This window comes from Humulus lupulus, chromosome 1 (assembly GCF_963169125.1).
Source record: "Humulus lupulus chromosome 1, drHumLupu1.1, whole genome shotgun sequence".
NCBI classification, from domain to species: Eukaryota; Viridiplantae; Streptophyta; class Magnoliopsida; order Rosales; family Cannabaceae; genus Humulus; species Humulus lupulus.
Window position 1 is genome coordinate 130,141,491 of NC_084793.1, and position 20,234 is coordinate 130,161,724.

The 20,234-nt window shown below is 31.8% G+C and overlaps 1 long non-coding RNA gene across 1 annotated transcript; it reads right to left on the minus strand.

Moving 5' to 3' along the window:
* Nucleotides 1–9,037: 9,037 nt before the first annotated feature.
* On the minus strand, nucleotides 9,038–13,747 carry LOC133818235 (uncharacterized). The gene is made up of 2 exons (XR_009885835.1): nucleotides 10,196–13,747; nucleotides 9,038–9,682 (listed from the first exon to the last, which is right to left on the minus strand). It is a non-coding gene; the product is annotated as an uncharacterized LOC133818235 (long non-coding RNA).
* Nucleotides 13,748–20,234: the final 6,487 nt, after the last annotated feature.

Here is a 20,234-nt window from a genome sequence, read left to right on the forward strand (position 1 = left end):
CTAGACATCCATGTACGTCCTCTCACAGATTTATTTTCTTGTTCCACTGACTAAGAATGAGGGCATTGCTCCCCCTCATCAGAACTACCACCAAAAGGATCAACCTCCATCTCTGAAACATAAATATCATTATTATAACAATTTTGGACACTCATTATCAAAAGATGAAACAAAATGACGAAACCAAAAGATGAAACTAAGAATTTCACATATCATAAACATATGAAACCTATTAAATGGTACCTCAAGACCCATTATCATCAACCCATAACCTTTCACCGTTTTCACGCAAACAAATACAATCATCATCAACTTCGTCATTATCTTCTATTGCGGTGAATGTGACAAGTTCTTCTTCGAGAGGTATATCATGTAAATCGCCATCTTTAATGTTCCATTCTCTTGTTTGCGTTGGAAGAACAATTGACCATTTGTTGTCTGAAGGATCATTCACATAAAATACTTGTTTCGCTTGTGAAGCTAATATAAATCGATCAGATTTGTGCCCAATTCATTTTAGATTAACTAATGTGAAACCAAAATCTTCATATATTATGCCGTTGTCACTTTTCACCCAATCAAAAAAGAAAACAGGTACTCGAGTTGTGATATAATCTAACTCCCAAATTTCATTAACTACTCCATAAAAAGTCATATCACATTCAACTGGATTTTTATCTTTTGCACTAGAGACTTGCACAATTTTAGCAACAAGGCTAACACCACTGTTTTGTGTGTTTCTGTTGTTATCGCGCTCCCTAGTGTTAAATAGAGTATTGTTAATCATGTATGATGAAAACTTGATGACATTAACCGAAGGTCCTCGAGAAATCTACTTAGCAATGTCTGAAACCTTATTTGATGTGTTTTGTAATTCTGACACAACCTATCAAATCAACATACCAAAAACAACCAAAAATGTCATCTTGTAATTAATTACTAATTAATGACAACTTTCAATAATCAACACAATTTACCTTTTGTTCTATCCAACTACTAAAAGTTCGATAATGTTCGTCTTGTAACCATTTTGAGTTCCTTGACTTGGATGGAAATTTGGTCTTTATCCAATTAAAATGTTCCCTTCAATTTTAAATATGTTGTTAAACAATTGAATATACGAAATTACACAACTTAAACTTAATGTATTATATGAATATAACTCACTCGATATAAGGTTGAATTTCATTTATATTCTGCAACACAAGACGATGCGCTTCATCTAGAAGATCTCGACTTACTGTGCATACAACGCTACCACGACGACTCTGAATCTCAACATTTTCAACATCATTTAACCCAATTTTCTGCACACCAGTCATGTATTCAGAACAAAATTCAACTGCCTCTTCTGCAATATAGCATTCGACGATGCATCCTTCCGGCCGACTTCTATTCCTAACATACCCTTTAAGAATCTTCATATATCGCTCAAATGGATACATCCATCTTAAATAAACTGGACCACAATATCTTAGTTCGCTAACCAAGTGAACTGTCAAATGGATCATTATATCAAAAAATGCCGGCGGGAAATATTTCTCCAACTCACACAATACCTCAACAATTTCATCTCTTAACTTAGGTAACTTTAGCGGATCAATCACCTTACAACACAGTGACTTGAAAAACAAGCATAACCTTGTGATTACATCTCGAACTCTCCTAAGCAACACAGATCGAATGGCCACTGGTAGTAAATGTTGCATTAGAATATGACAATCGTGAGATTTCATGCCAGTCAGAATACAACTTTTCATGTCTACCAATGACCTTATATTTGAGGAATATCCGTCTGGAACTTTTATATTAAACAAACATCTGCAAATTTCCATTCTTTCCTCTTTAGTAAGAGTGTAAGCTACAGGAGGTAAATATGTTCGTCTCTTATCTGGTTTTGGAGTTAATTCATCCCTTATACCCATTGAAACCAAGTCTTGTCTAGCCTTAATTCCATCCTTGTTTTCCCAGGAATATTCAACAAAGTGCCAATCAAACTATCACGTACATTTTTCTCTATGTGCATAACATCTAAATTATGACGTATAAGTAAGAAAGGCCAATATTCAAGTTCGAAGAAAACATATTTCTTTTTATAACACCCTTTTGGCTCCTCCACAACCTTGGCCTTGCGACTACGTTTCATCTTTGTAGGTGTACGAACTTTGGGCTTCCCTAACTTGAACACAATTTTAGACATCTTCTCAAGTACTTGGATCCCATTCAATGGCTCAGGAGCCTCCTCAAACTCTTGTTTACCATTGAATGCCTTCTTCCAAGTCTGAAGTTTATGCATATTAGGCAAGAACTTCCTATGTCCCATATAACATATTTTCCAAGAGTGTTTCAAGTATTCAGAACATGTTTTTTCTTGACAAACGGGGCAAGTTTTATATCCTTTCACACTAAACCCAGATAAATTTCCATAAGCAGGAAAGTCATTAATTGTCCACAATAAGACCGCTCTAAGATTAAATTCTTCCTGCCTATACGCATCATAAACCTTAACCCCTTCATCCCACAAAGTTTTCAAGTCATCTATAAGAGGAGCTAGATAGACGTCAATATCATTACCAGGTTGTTTAGGTCCTGATATCAACAAGGTCAAAATCGTAAACTTTCTCTTCATACACAACCATGGGGGTAGATTGTTAATAACAAGCATAATAGGCCAACAACTATACTTACTGTTAAGGGATGCGTGTGGATTAAACCCGTCAGTCGAAAGACCTAGACGAATATTACGAGATTCATTTCCAAAAGAAGGCCACTTCAAATCAACTCTCTTCCAAGCAAGGGTGTCAGCTGGATGTCTTAATTTACCGTCCTTTATTCTTTCATTAGCATGCCACGACAAACTTTTAGAATGTTCGGCATTTCTAAACAATCGGATGAAACGAGGAATTGGCAGAAGGTTCCACAAAACTTTGGCAGGTACTCCTTCCTTGACATCGTCACCATTTCTTTTCTTTTGCCATCGTGACTCACCACAAGTAGGACACGATTTTGCGTCTGCAAAACTATTTCGATATAATATGCAATCATTAGGAAATGCATGAATTTTTTCGTACTGCATGCCTAATGAGCATAACGTCTTCTTTGCCTCATAAAATGAAATTGGAATTTCATTATCTTCAGACAATAACTCCTTCAAAAAACCAAATAAATTAGTAATGCTTTTATCACTCCAACCATGTTTAGCTTTTAGATTGTACAACCTAAGAAGCGCATATAATTTTGTAAATCTTGTACAACTAGGGAAAATTGGTTTCTCGGCATCATTAAGGAGTGCCTCAAACTTATTTGGGTCTACTCCTGATCCATAATGTCCGTCGTCAATCATGTCATCTAATGGATCCCAGTTCTCCTCCACTATATTCCTCCTCACTCCTTTTGGTCTACTTGGCAGAGTTGGAGCAATCGGAGCTATCTCCCCATGGTAATACCAAATTGTGTAACTCTTGTCGATCCCATTGAAATATAAGTGTTCTTTAATCTTTTTAAGATCCATCTTTTTAACATTTCCACACTTAAGACATGGACAATAAGTAAAATTTGGGTCTTTCACATTTTCCGAACAAAACCTTAAGAACAAATCGACCCCATTCCTATATTCCGCAGATAACCTATTCGCTGACATCCACTGTTTATCCATATATTCTCCTATGTCTATGGAAAAGAAAAGAAACAACACTAAATAAGCACGTGATAAAGTTGTATGTCTATATAAAACTAATTTTTTATTATCCTAGATAAAATCGGGCAGCATTTCCCCTATAATAGTGACCTAACCATCTGCATGTGTATAACAAAACAAACAATTCAAACAACATAAAATAAATTTCTTCCTTATAGGATGTCTATATTAAACTAATTATTTATTATCCTAGATAAAATTGGGCAGCATTTCCCCTATATTAGTAACCTAGCTATCTGCATGTGAATAGAAAAACAAACAATTCAAACAGCATACAATAAGTTTCTTCCTTATAGCTCCGCAGCACACAACCAAATTTCTCATAACCTACTTCACTAAAACACACAAGTTCTCAACCTTCCGTTATCATCGCAACACACAATTTTAATCTCAGAACCTACTTCACTATGGATGAATATTTAAAATATTCAAACTCCTCTAACATTTGTTTAATAATATTAAAAGTAGAAGTAAGAGAATATATATGTACCTCTTGCAATCAATAATCCAAAAACTAGCAAAATTACTTCACTTAGTAATCAAATTCGCTATTAAATCCACAAACCAATAAAATTAAATTAATAAATAATAAATAAAACATCACTAAATATCTAGCAATATATAACGTATTATTGTAATTTTAGAAACTTAATTACCTCAAATGTGTGATTGATATAGGAATTTTGATGCAAAATACTCTCTAAAATCTCACCACAAAAATCACAACCTATGAAATTAAATTAATTAATATGTTAAAAATTACTAAACAAATATCACTAAATATCTAATAATAGTAAATGATATTGGTAAACAAATAAAAAAAATCCCAATGTGCCACTAATTATAACATCAACAAAAAATCAATATAAAATTTCATAACTTACAAACTTAATAATCAACAAAAACATAAAATTTTTCATATATTTATATTTTATAAATTATTTAATAAATTTATTTTAACATAACTATATATATAACAAAATAGTTACAATTTAAAAAAAAAAAAACTCAAATATACAAAAATATAACTAAATTTCGAAATAAAAAATGATAAAAATTTTAAAAAATCATGAACATATATACTCTAATGAAATCTATACAATGTGATAGGTTAAATTAAAAAAAAAACTAAAAAATCATAAATCCCTAAAAAACTTCCATGAAAAAACCACAAAATCCTACAATGTATATAAAAAAAATGCATAAAAATGTAAAACTAACACAAAATCATGTATATTACTCATCCTAATGCAAAACCTATGATTTATTTTCAAAATACTTAACTAAAAATCAAGAAATTTTTTAAAAAAACTTACCTGAGAACTCTAAAAACGCAGCCCCAATTCGGTTTCTCTCCTCTGGTTTTGCTCTCTGGTTCGTGTGTGTGAGGAAGAAGGCTGAAATTTTAGTAATATAAGAGAGAGTACATTCAACGTCTCCCAATGGGAGACGCGGGACACGTGGCACGTCCCCCAGCCTATTTCCAACGTTTTCCACCATTTTTAATGTCTTCCAATTGTATCCATTAATATAAACTTTCAATGTCTTACACCATTAGACATTTAAAACCCCTGATAAGTTTTAATGTCTTACACCAATAATGTAAGACATTGTAGGGAGTCATTGTATATCAAATTTATTGTAGTGAAATCCTACTGCCATCACCTCCATCATCATCCACACCGTCATCTTCATCTAGATCCTACAATGATTGGAATGTAGAGATCATTACAATAAATGAAGTTTCATTTCTGTAATTTGAACGATACAACCATTTATATTCCATATCAATGAATATATTGATCAAATTATTCCGCTGGACCAATAAACCAATCAAAGGCATTCATCATTATAGAATGAGAAGCAAAACCATAAATATGTGATCTCATAAAACAATTTATATAGTACTTCTAACGTTAGACAATAACATAAATTTGGCGCATACATATGTTATAATTAACCATAACAACTTATTAGCGCCACATCAACACATACAAAAGCTTGAGCATAAATAATTATGCAAATTATCAAATTATTCGTTCTTACATTTATATTTTCAAATAAAAGCTGAAAAAATGTCACCGAATTCACCACCACATTATCATCAGCAACGTCTTCTCCAAAAGTAGCTTTTCTTCTTAGCCTTCATCCATGAAATTCAACATGTTCCTTCACGTGGTCGTTCTGCCCAGTTTGTTACTCTAAGAAATTACTATTACCTTCATCAGAAACATCAGCTTCCCTATCCATCACTTCATCTCTTTCAGTAATTTCACCTTCATATAACTTTTCATTTTCTCATGATTCTGAGCATTTGACATGACCTGTGCATGTTATGAGATTTATTTAGTTGTTTTGAACAAACTATTATTTTCTTAGTTAATACTATCACTTAAATATTAAAAACTAGTTTTAATTTGAAATTTGAATTGAATTTATTTGAATATCAAGATAGGTTTAGCTTTATGCACTCAACCACTTATTATTTTTATTTTTATTATATACTATAAATAAATGATGTTTAAATTAATTAATTAATAATATTAAAGTTCGAATATTACTTTAAATATTGGTAAGATTTCGTTAAAGTTGATAGAAAAAAAACTGTTAAATCAATAATTTGTTAGATACACACTTTTTATATATAAAGATATAAACTACTTAGTAATTTGTGCCTTAGAGCCATATACCATTTTATTTTATTTAATTTTCTAAATAAAAATAATTCATTTATATTTTATATTATTACATTTGACTATATGCAAAATCTTAACTAAAAAAATCATTTAACTATAACATCACAATATATCTAAAAATTTCAATAATATTATGGTGGTTTCGTTAAAATATATATATAGGTGCACTCTTAATGATTACTACTTATGAATGGTTACTTTAATATTAACCGTTGAATTAAGATCAATGGTCCATATTTATAGTTGTTAATTAATATTTATAAAAATAAATTTTGATTTATTCAAATTTTTGGAAGAATTACATGATGAAACATGTGTTTATTATGAATATATAATATCGTAAACTTTTCATTTTTCAAATGCATGTTAATTTCTAAACATAGCTAGTGTCTCTCATTGGTTGGAAGCAACATTAATTATAACCAAAAAAATAACTAAATTCGAAATTAATGTAAAAAAAAAATATTTACTTGTTGGTGACTTGTTATATCAAGTCACTATATTGACACATCATCATAATTGTTAGTACACATCTATAGATAGTAACCATTGAGAAGTCTTCCATATATATATATAGTTAAATATAAGATCGAAAAAAGATAAAAATAAAGTAAAATGATAATAAAAAAATAGTAGAATAGTTTTTATAAGAAAAATTATTAATAAACAATAATAAAAATAATTTCATAGTAGAAGCTCAAAAAAAATAAAGAAAAAGAAGAACAAATATGTAGTGATTAATAATATTTATAGAATAAAATAAAGGGTTTCCCTTTTTTCTTTCTTAGGGCTTCCTGAGTTTTCTTTTTTCTTCATCTTCTCTTCTCAGTCAGGGGTGACGGCGTTGTTCGTATGTCTGGTCATGCCTAACTGAGAAGATGTCTCTGTAGATTGGGTTGGTGGGGTTGAGCATGAAAGGTGGCTGCTTTGGATATTCTACTTCTTGTGTTTCGTTGGGGGCGAGATTTTTCCTTTCCGGGGGTTGATGATGCTAGAGTTATGCTTTTGTGTGGGTGCTGTCGTCATTGAGGTGGGTGCAGCTGTTGCCGGGAGGATCTGTTCAGCTAAGGCCAAATTATGGGTTCGGGGCCTTTGGTTTGGGATAAATCAGTGGAGGTGGATGAGAGGTAGTAGATTTCAAACAACACTTTTTTGGTGGTAGATTTTTATTTTAGTTTTGTTGTTTTTTGTCCAAGCTTTGTTTTGTTTAAATTTCAAAATAATGGTGGGTTTTATGCTCTTAATAAAACCATATTTCTTACGCAACATGTTTTTATTATCAATAAAAGAAGCATAAATCATTTTGTTTATTCAATCACACGTTCATATGTTTTGTTACATGTTTATTCAATTAATAAAAATATTCATAAAATCTCGAACATATGGATAGTTACAATTACAGTGACTAAGTCACAGTTGATTATAGTTGTAATAATATGTTCAAAAGAACGAGTCCTAAGATTATATTAGTGCATTGGATTTTCACTGATTAGGCAATCTACGATATAATCTACTTACACATTTAGGGTGTGATGTCTTGTCCAAGGCATTGACCAAGTAGATAAGATCGAATGTATTTGGTTACATAAGACTAGGACCAATATTGATTTTTGATAGATAAATAAGTATTGTTGTTATCGAATCTAATCAATGTTACAACGTTGACCATAGGTCAAGTCGATCTTAATTATGAGTGATAATATTTTGCTAATTATATTATTTAAATCATTTGACTTGTCCGTTACCATCTTACCCTACGATCTAGCTCATACTTACATCTTGGAGATTTAGTAATGTAATTGAGTGGGAGTATTATTCGTAGATATGAAATCTATAACTTATGTATGAGAAGTGAAAAGATAATTTCCTTAATTGCTTTGTTCAAAATTTTAAGTGATTGATATCTCATTTATGTGATTAAGTTCATAGAAATATCATTTATAAGGAACTTAGTGTGAGTTAAGGATAAAATACTGATGAGGAGTGAAATGGTAATTTGCACCCAGCTCGTTAGTAAATCATCGATAGAGGATTGACTTACTGTAATGGTTATAACAATGGATATCGTATTTGTCGTTTGGAAAATATGTTCTATGAATTCAAGAGTTCAATTCTGAATCTATAGTAGAGTTATAAACTACAAGAAAAAACAGTATTGATAACACTTAAAAACTGCTAACCAGGAGTATTGATAACGCTTCTGAAAACGCTAACATAGCCCTTGTTATTAAAAGTCCTATCTTTTCTATAACAGTATTCGAATGTTATGTTCGATGTTATCTTAAACTATTCAATAACACATTTTTAGTTGCTATAATATTCAAATAATAACATTTAATTAGAGTATTTGTTTATAAATTTTAAGTTTAATCTTATACTTTTGCATAACACTTTTCAACTGTTACATTTGATTATTTTGATAGCGTTTTTAGTTTGTTATATTATATAAATCATAACGATTTGTTACGCTTATAATATGTTTCTAAATCATAACATATTAAAAGTCCAGTAATAAAATTTTGTTACTTTAGTCTAGATAATATATTTTAAATTTTATTGTGATAAGGATACTTATAAAGTTTTTTTTTTTAATTAAAAGATTTTCATTTCTGTATTTTGATAAAAAAAAATCAAAGTTAATCATAAAATGTAATTCTCAATAGATTGATAAACCATAAGTATTACATTAAACAATAATTAATTCAAACCATGAATGTGTCTACTTCATGAGATCTTAGTTCTAACTCAAGTTTGAAAGCATAACATAATTAAACATAAACATTTTTTTTTCTCAAGTTTTATAATCTTGGACATTTTTTACTTCCAAAATGAAAAACAGAAACATTACAAGATACACAAAAGTAAACCATGCATGAAACTTGCTCCATCCTTCAATTCATCATCCTTTGTGCACTTGTCTTTGTTGTGAGTCAATTCGCTTAGCTACAACAAAATTTAAATAATTAATGCTTCAACTTAAAGTTAATAGTAAACTAAAAGAGTAAATAAAAAAAGTTAATTACTTAATTATGACTTTATCAGCTGGCCATGCAATTATACTACCTATAACATCTTCTATAGTAGACATAACTGTTGAAGGACTCCACAGAAATGCATCATTCTTTCTCACAAGATCTATCCCCACTTTCATAGCACTAGACCCAAGAGGAACATGGTGAACCTCATCATTTGGGTCACTTGAAATAAAATAGCCTTCTGCAATAATTTCTCCAGATCCAATCCAATCTAATATTTTGCATTTGGAGCCAAATGTGTGGTTCTTGACACTCTAACAATATATCAATAAAACAAATTCAGCAGCAGTAAATGATTTTATATTGAATATTATATGTTTTAAATTTTATCATTTTCACATAATTAGTATCATAATTATCTAAGTGGAATGAACATGAGAATTTGATTGAACATTGGCATTTGATTGCTCCTCACTCTGAGCAAATGTATTATATTTACAAGTAAGATAGTAAGACATGAATTCAACATCAAAATTAAAAAAAATACAAAAGTAAAGACTAACCTAAAAATTAAACATGAATCTTAGTTATTATTGCAATTCAGCCACATGAAAATATCCCAAAAAAATTAAAGAATGAACATAACCTTACACCTAATTCAGCCACATGAAAATTTAAAAAAAAAAAAAAATTGTAATTCAATCTACACTAACTTAGCCACAATACTTTTGATCACTATCTCTTATTTTGAAGTACCAACAAATAAATAATCTAAGCAAATAATTATCAATGACACTTCAATATAGTTTCAGCATCAAAATACTTACTTGATTTTTCATTAAAGAAACAATGAGTTGCTCCATGTGTTGCATTTTATCTTTCAAATCTTTGCATTGACCCTCTGTCATTATCATATGGTCATCTCTTTCTGACACAATTTGCAACTTTGACCGAGTAACTCCTCTTCTAAAAGCTCTCATGTATGTATTTTTTTTCAGGACCAAGGACTTTTGTGAGGATGTCTTCATTAACACTTGTAGTTAAAGACATAGCACGTTCTTTCTTATATTCTTCAACCAAATCCTTCAAAAATAAATAGTATCAATAAATGTATTCAAACAAATGAGCAAGTTAAAACTAAAGTCACATGATTTTGAAAGGGCAAGGTGTATACAAAAGCTTTAGCCACTTCTGAATTTACTGGTTCACCATTTTTCTTCTTATGTGCTTTGATCCAAACATCAACTCTAGAAGGTGGTGTTTTGGTTTCACTATGTTTCATCTATCAAAAAACAACTGTAAATATATTTGGCTTTACCAATTCATCAATCAATCTTGCATAACCTTTACGACTACAAGTGTGGGGTAGTTGCTTTGTCCGTATTTTTCTGTATTTCTCACTTGTAGCCTAAGAATATAAACTTAATAGAGACATTAAACTATAAATTTCAATCATTAATATATTTGGTTATACGATGTTAAGAATAAAATACCTTAAACTCAGCACTATTTTTTTCCTTAACAAAACTTTAAGCTTATACAATGCAACAATTGACGACAACTTAGTATATTTAGTGCATTGTGGATGTAATGGAGTGTCTGCATCTTCTATTTTTTCCATAAAAGTGTCATCATGACCTTCTACATGACTTTCAAAATCATAACCATCAATATTTGTAGCCCTAAACAAGTTGTAAGAATCAAAGGTTCCCATTGTCTCTATACCATCATCTCTTGATAATTCTTCCCCATGATGAAACCAGATTTTGTATGTTGGATCAATCCCATAAATGACTAAGTGTTCATACAAAATGCTAATACATTAGTGACTTAAGTTTCAACAAACTTTGCATGGACATAATAACTTTTCTGGATAGCCAGCCAGCTTTTCTGCCATTTCTACAAAATTCTTAGCGCCTTCTTGATACTCATCTGAGGCTCTACAGTTCAAAGACAAGTTCATATTTATAATATATTAGTAACAAATATAGTAAGTTACTAATTTTACTAAGCTGACACTAATTAAATCCCTAATTCTTATTACCTATTGAAGCGTAGCCAATTTTTATCCAACATGATCACCAACTTAATTGTCCTGTTCTAACCAACAAAAAGCAAAATTTTGATAAGACTATGTAATGGTAAATACATAACTGTATCAACCAAAATATAATTGAATTGTATATAAACCTAAAAAGTACACATCAATGAGTAGCTCACTTCCATTTTAACACACTTAAACAAAAATACAAAATATATTTATTTAATGGACTCAACAAGCAGAAAGAAAGAGTTTATATATATGATAAGTAGAATTTGGTTTCACAAATTCTCAATATCATGCTTGCTTGGCTTCATCTGTAACATGGTTTAAAAAAATGTTCAAAATTTTTTAAACTCGTTTCGTACTAAGGCGCCAAGAAAAAGTATCGAAACTCACATTTCTCAAATTTTATTCAAAACTTATGCCTCAGTACCTTTACATTTCAAAACTCATGAGGCATACACCTCAGTCATGTATTCATTTTAAAGTCATAGGTCAACAGATATTTTTATTTTTTATGTATGTTTTCTTTCCTATATTAGTGTGTATATATACGATATTTATAAAACATATATAATATGTTTGCTAGCTAGCTAATCTACTTTTATGTCTTATATTATACTTTTTTTTAACCCTCATATATAATTTGTCTAGAGATGTGTTGTAGATATATACATCTTTAAGGCTTATCCATATGATATCTCATATAAATATTTGTTAGCCATTTTTTTTAAGTTTCTCCTATTTACATTTTTTTTTCATAACAGTTACATATTATACTACTTTTTTTTATTAATTTTTTTAATTATCTTATGCTTTAACAGATTTGTGCTACCATGGTGAAACGTCGTGATGCAAGACTTGAATCTTAGGGTTTAAAAGACTCGACTTAGGACTAAAATACTATACATGTGTTTCGCCTCAGTTGAGGAAAACGCCTCAGTTCTATATAAAATCGGAAAACATTACATCCATATTTATTAACCAACCATCTACCATTATCAATTTAAAATATTCAAACAAAACACAAGTTTTCTTCCTTATCTCGCCGCAGCACACAAATTTCTCAGATCCTACTTCACTAAGACACACAAGTTCTCAACCTTCCGTTATCACCGCAACACACAATAATAATCTCAGGACCTACTTCACTATGGATGAATATCTAAGATATTCAAATTCCTCTAACATTTTCAAAATATTTTAACAAAACTAAAAAATAACATACCTCTTGCAAACTATTTTAAATAAAGTTTCCTTCTAATTTGAAATCCAATGAAGCCACTAAAATGAAAGCAAAATTACATACCAATTAATAAACTATCAACATCATTGGACCTTTAATTAGGAGTCATAATTAAAAAGAAAATTACAACTCATACAACCAAGAAACTATCCAAACCCACTACAGAGTCCTTGGAAACTATAGCTCACAAAAGAAAAATAACAACAAACTCTTAAATACAACGACAAGGGGTAGCAAAAGCAGCTGGAAAACTAGAAAAACTAATAGAAAAGGCCAAGAATAATGCAAAAATTTGAGATAAAACCAACAATAAAAAGAACAGCAGACACAACACACATAGAAAGAACAAAAAACCAAAAATAGTTTGTATTCCAGTTTACAAATAGCTACAAACAACGAATCTGGTTAATTGAGAAATATACTATTGAACAAACTAGTGCAAAAAACAGAAGCTTTTAAGTCCAAATGACAATGAAATATCATATCATCTCTCACATCTAAATAATTTATTTGGAGCTAGTCTGGTACAAAAAAATCATTAAATCATCTTTCCAAAACGGTCCTGCCCTAGGAATAAAACAAAAATAATTCAAACTTAATAAAAGACAATGTTTTTTGTGGTAGTTCTAAAACACAAAATGAAAACAGAAAGATAAAAACTTGGGGCTGAGAAACTAAATATAATGATAATGGAAAAATAAAACAAACAATTCTTCTCACCAAATAATTTCTTTTTAAGAGGCATTAGTAAGTAGGAAACAAAATTAAAACTTTAACATGTTAAAGCAAAAAAAGAATAACAAATTACCAAAGAGAGATCAAAATTACAAATTTATCAACCAAAAACAATTTGAAGAAAGAACACTCTTACATGTGAGCTTAAACTCCACAATCCTTGTGTGCTTCCAATAAGGATTAAAATGAATAATAAAAAACATTAGACCAAAAAAATAATCTGAAATTAGGCCCAATTAAACATTCCCACCAGATCTAAACGTTAATAAAAACTTCTATCCACAACCCAAGATTTTAGATAAAACTCCAAAGTAAATTAGATAAAATATAATTAAGTGTGAAGACCTGTTGTTAGTTTTTTCCTTTATGTTTTATGTGCGTCTAGTTGATTTTTATGCCTTGTTTTCTTAATTTATTTTCTATTTCTATTGTTGCTCTTTACAACTACTTAGAAAATAAGTCCCTTATATTGCTCTCTAAACAACTTCAGAATACAGGAAAAACTAGAAGGAATCAAATAACTCAAGAAAATAAAAGGTCAAGCAAGAAACTAGAATACACTAAAGCCATATATTATAACAACTCATTGACTAAGAAACAATAAAATAAAAAAACTCAAAAAATGTAAGAAAAAATATACTAATTCAGAGAAATAAACAAGAGACAACCACAAAAATATATATAAATTTCAGCTACCTAAGTTAGCAAATAGACGTATATACACATAGAGGCATATACACACATACTTCTTCTACTAATTTTTTAAAACAAGCATCATCATCTGATTTATAATGGAAAATTTCAGAGACGGATATATATTCACACATGCATGCAGAGACATATACATACACACAGACAAAGATATCGACACACATAACTGACATATTTCATCAACTAGTATATAAAACAAAGAGAACAAGCACTTAATTAAACTTTAAAGCATGATTTTTAAACAATTTTATGAACAAAATAGATATAGGTCAAAATTTATAAACTAATTTGTAGACATATCAGAGAAATCATGTAATCCACAAATAATTTTTAAGCATGATTCTTAAATAAAACATATGAGATGATTGAGAAAAAGAAACCCTTTCCCACGCCACCTCACATGAACCCAATGGCCCCAAAAAAAACGGCACGAATGATGACCCCAATGCAAGAGAGCACCTGCGAACACAGACTCCTCACCCACGGAGAGCAAGAACCCAAGGGCTGCGAATTGGAGGGCGGAGGGCTTTGAGTGAGTAAGCGAAGTGGAAAATCAGAGAGCAGAGTGATGAAAGGCACAATGATGTTTTTAAGCCTTCACCATCTGAACCAAGCCCATGAAAGCTGGAGCACAGAGTCAGCCAAGACCATGACGGAGAAGGAGAAAAATAAAGGGAAAAAGAGGAAAAGCCAAGATGCGGGAAATAAGAGAAAGAAAGAGGGTAGATGGAAATGTCAAAAACCAAAAGATAGAGAGAAGTAAGAAGAAAATAGTGCGCGCCTACTATTTCATTTCGGCGCCTAAATTTCACTAAAATTTATATGTCCATGTCTTTTTTTATTTACACCAAACAATAATAACGCTTTTGAAATTTTGTAATATTTTCTTGTAAGATTTGGTGAAAATTCTTGTAGTAAGGAATTAATAAATTGTTGGATGATTTATTTAATAAATAAACTCATGGGAATTTATTATAGCTTGTATTCATGGATCCATGGTCCCCATGTCCTCTCTTATCAAATCAAGTTTAATAGTCTCAAACAATTGATTTAATTATCAATTGAAATATAAAATTGACTAGGTCAATTTAGTGATATTTATATGTAATAAGAATTTGGGAATAAAATAGAATGTTTGGGAAAATTTATTAATACTGATAAATTGGTGATAATATAAATAAATAATATTAAATCAAGTTTTAAATTATAAATAGTTAATTTAAATAAGGATTTAATTAATTCATTAAAAGATACATAAATAAAAAAAATTTGAATTTAGGCCCAATTAGGATTTGAATTCAAAACAAAGAGATTGGGCCCAAGTCTATTTGTGGGAGCCCAAGGATTTGATTTTTTTTGTTTATTATTTTAATTCATTTAAATTTAAATTTAAATAAAGTTCATTAAGTTGCATATATAAGGAATGTGACATCTAGGGTATTTATAAATTAGTTTTAATTGATTCATTTGAGTAAGTGAAAACCTAGACAATCTAATTCCCTTCTTGGCCGCTCATTTATAATTCTATCTCATGTGTTGAGAACTTACCCACTCTTTGTTAGACTTGATTTAGAGATAGGCTCGGAAGACTTTGGCACAATCTAAGCGATTTAGATTCTTGACAATTCTTGGCATTCAAAAAGGACAAAAGGATAGAGAATCTAAAGGAATGAGTTATTGTCTCGTTGCTTATTCGTAAGTTTCTACATCTTTTTGTTTGTTTTAATTTACGAATCTGATATTCAAATATATGTCATGATATTCTATGTTTCTATTATGATTTGAAAAAAATAATATGGAGCATGCATCTAGATTTAAATTCCAAGATCCTACAATTTGCCTCAAAGCCTAGTTTGCCTAGATCTAGATGTTTTTTAATGCATGATTATATGTGTTTGTTGACATGTTTAATTGAATGGTACATTAAATTTGATATGCATGTTTGAATGTTTTTGTGTCATTTTTCTATTTTAAGTTCTCTTATTTTTTTTATACATTTTCGAGATCTTAGCTGATGCTTGATAAAATGCACAATTTTTTTTTATATTATTTTTTATAGTTGGCACTGCCAATTTTATTTTAGAATTATATATATACATATATAAACCCTAATTAGGGTTTACTTAAAAAAATTGTTTTGATTAACTTTAACTATTTTTTTTCGTTTTATACGGCAGCCTTTTATTTAAAAAAAAATTGATTAAACTTAAATTTATGTTCTATACGACTGGAATTAAATTTTGTTTTTTAAAATAGTCGTATATTTATTTTAAAATAAGTCATTTTAAAAAAAAATTGTTTGTTATGCTAAAGAAATATTTAAGTATACAATTTTGAATGAAGTATGATATTTTCTTTAAAGACAATTAAATTAATTTTATGTTTAATTAATTATATGGTAAGTTTTCAATTGAACAAAACTTTATGGTAATTAATTAATAAGTAAATTAATTTTGATAACCCAATTAATTATTTTGGATATTGATTGATTGATTTATTTTGGCAATTAATTTATTAATTTTTGTAAAAAATGTAATGATGCATAAAGTTGTGTAACATATCATATAGGTTTTCGTGTTAGGCCCATCCAATTAATAAGAAAATTAATGTAACGACCCAAAATCACTAATAAGGCTTAAGGGCATTGATTAGTGTGCCGGGAGGGCATAATTGACTTATATGTGATTTAAATTATTTAATACATGGTTATGTGATAAGCATGCTTATATGATTTTATGGATATATGAGATGCATGGTTATGAGTATTAGTATGCATATAGGCCCTATTTAGATTATAAGGGCATATTTGTAATTTTGGCCCGTTGAGGGCATAAATGTAATTATTTGTGATAAATTGTTAAGACCACATTATTATGTGGATGTATATGCAGCATATGGCTCGAGGCGATCCTAGTGAGCGGTTTAGCGAAATAGTCACGGTGGGGATTTATACCCGGCTCGGGGGAGCCTGGGGGTATTTATGGGAATTTGGGAAATATATTGGAGACTATTTTACATTGGGGAAAATAATTGGTAATTAATTAGATGACGGGATTTAAGTGGTAAACGTTAGGGACACTTGAGGAATTAGCGGGAATTGGGAGCAAGTGACCAAAATGCCCTTAGAAGGATTAAGATGACTTGGATTTAATTGGGAGGGCAAAAGGGGATAAGTGATGTATTCTGTTCATTTTAGACTCTAGTGGAAGTTGTAGAAAGGGGTAGAAGCTGAAAAGGAAAGGAAAGAAAAAAGAAGGAAAAACAGAACACTCCATCCTTCTCTCACACGATTTGTTACTTCTCTCTCCCTCTCTTGTGAATTTAAAGTTGAGAACTCAGGAAGGTCTAGGCTAGGTCTTGGGACTTTGATCCTTGGAAGTGGCTAAGGAGCTTAACTAGAATTAGCTACTAATTAAGGCAAGGTTTAAAGGTTTTATCTGAATTTTTCTGGGTTTGTTGTGGTTGATCTCTGAATTTGGATTTTGGATGGGAATTTAAGGACTTGAGCTTGGGGATTTGAGGAATTAAAGTCTGGAAGGGCATTGAAGGCAACCTAGGGTCGAATTCACTCAGCTAAGGTAACCAATTCTGGCTTTGTTTATCTGGGTTTTCTGGTTTTTCTGATGAAGTTCTTGAGCTTCAAGCTCAATCCTGGTTTTCTATGTTTGATGATGCTATTAGCTAAGTTTTGATGTTGTTAGGTCATGTTGGACGAGATGTAGTGGTTGGTAGGCTCAATTTGGGGTTTAGTTGAGGTTTGAAGTGGGTTCATGGAGTTTTGGCTTGGGGAAGCTCGAAGGAAAACCCATAATTTTTGCATGTGCTAGGTGTAGCGATAGGATAGAAGTGCTACAGCGCTATGCTTCATTTTCTGGGGGGGCTGGCTTTCTGACTATAGCGTCGTAGCGCCCTTCTTGTGGCGATGTAGCGCTACCCTGCCTCCAGAATTGGGTTTTGAGTATTTTTCTTAGGGTTTTTACTTGGGGGTGGATTTCACCATCCCGTTTGGTGGAATTGGGCTTCACGAGAGCTTGGGATTAGTCCCGAAGTTGGGTTACAAAATTGAGATTTAATGATGCTTCTACTTTATGGAATATGACTAAGTGTATGCTAGGGCTCAGATCGAGATCGTGCTCAAGGGAAATCTCAATTAGCCAAAGCGCTCGGAATCAAAGGTAAGAAAACTGCACCCGGTTATGTGGTTATGTATGGACTAAGAGTTCCCTATACTTGTATGTGATGTCATATGATAGTATTATGCCATGGGGACATGAGATAAACGACCTAAGAGTGTCAGAATTAATATTTTCGCACAGGACGCAGCTCGGCCACTGGTAGCTGAGGTTAAATATATAATCACTGAGCTCGGCCTAAGTGAGACGGAGTCAGTGGGACAATCAGAGGGTGAGGCCTAAGGGCATCGACCCTGGATATTATGTGATATGTTTATTGTTATTAATTTGATGATTATGGCATGTTTATTATGTGGATGATTGATTATTGATTTGCAGATTGACATCATTGATTATGTGAACAATGTGACCTCTGAGTATATGATTGATGATTTGTGAATTATCTGACTGTTGATTATCGTTTATGCTCTACATCATGGTTTTCTTGCTAGGCCTTGGCTCACGGGTGCTACGTGGTGTAGGTAAAGGCAAGGGCAAGGTGGACCAATCTTGAGTTGGAGAGCTCTGGGGCAGAATGTACATAGTCAGCTGATCGACCGCCACGACCGATGGATGGTACAAGGACAGGAGAACCTAAAGTGTCTATTTTGTCATTAGAGTGGCTTGCGGTTGTACATAAATGTAACGCCCCAACTCCAGGGACCGTTACAGTGCACATTGCAAACAGTGCTAAACTCGCTAATCGAGTCGTTTGGCCATAAACGTGTAACTAAGCATGATTAGCAGTTTAGGGATTAAAAATTTTGGTTAAGATATAACGTTTCATTAGAACGTTTACTGTATACATTGGGATCCCAAAAATATAATTTCAGAGTCTATTACAAGAAAATATGTACAACAGGTCGTTCTAAGTGGCAAAACAGGGTTTATCCCTAGTTCCTCTTTCAAACCTCGCCCAAGTATTGGTCGAGCAGCTATATATGTACACGTCATCACCTAAGCTCTCCAACTCAAGGATGGTCTAGCTTCCTTTTGCCTTTACCTGCACCGCAAAGCACCCGTGAGCCGAAGCCCAGCAAGAAAACTCATATGCTCATAAACAGTCATATCAAATCATATCTGGCATGCCTAGCAAACATAGCTTTATTCAAGCATGCAAATGAGTTCAAACAATGTGGGGGTATCGAGGATAAGAAATCCTGCCCTTCTGATTGGAGGACTATCAAGTCAATCCTAATCAGATAAGTGTCTCAACACTTGAGGTTCTGGTAAACCATGCTGAGTGACTGCCAAGCATGTCACTGTGGGGCCGGTGCCCATAGCCATGCATATGATGATCAAAATGACCATACAAAGCTCATAGCTCTGATCAAATGAGTGAATATCACTTGAGGTTCTGGTAAACCATACTGAGTGACTGACAAACAAGTCACTAGGGCCTCAGTGCCCATAGCCGTGTAACGGCACCGTTACCTGGGCTTTCCTGCAATGGCTCTTATCAGATGAGTGAATGACAAGCACGTCAGTGTGGGGCCGGTGCCCATAGCCATGTGACCTAACAGTCACGGGGCTCGCTGGCCTTAGCTCAAAATGGCTAGCCCTTGGCTAGACAAGCGCTTTTAATATTCATCGAACTTGAGGTCGGTCCGGCATTAATGCTCATTTGAGTCATTCAATGTAGAAAGTAGATTAGATCTAATCATTGTTGGCTTGCATGAAACACGCTAAGGCCGTCTTGACTAATGAGTCAGCGCTATGTGACCAGTGTCCAGTACCACTGCCGAACCTGACTAATGAGTCACAGCTTCATAGTTGATACTAACACCTTTGCCAATTCTGACTAATGAGCCAGTACCATGCACAAGTAAGCATTGCTACCAAACATATATCATATGTCACACATCCAAAGATGAGGCATTCAACATGCTTACTTAACAATTGCGAGCATAATAATGATCATGCACAAACACAGAGACTCAAGCTCTGACCAATCTCAT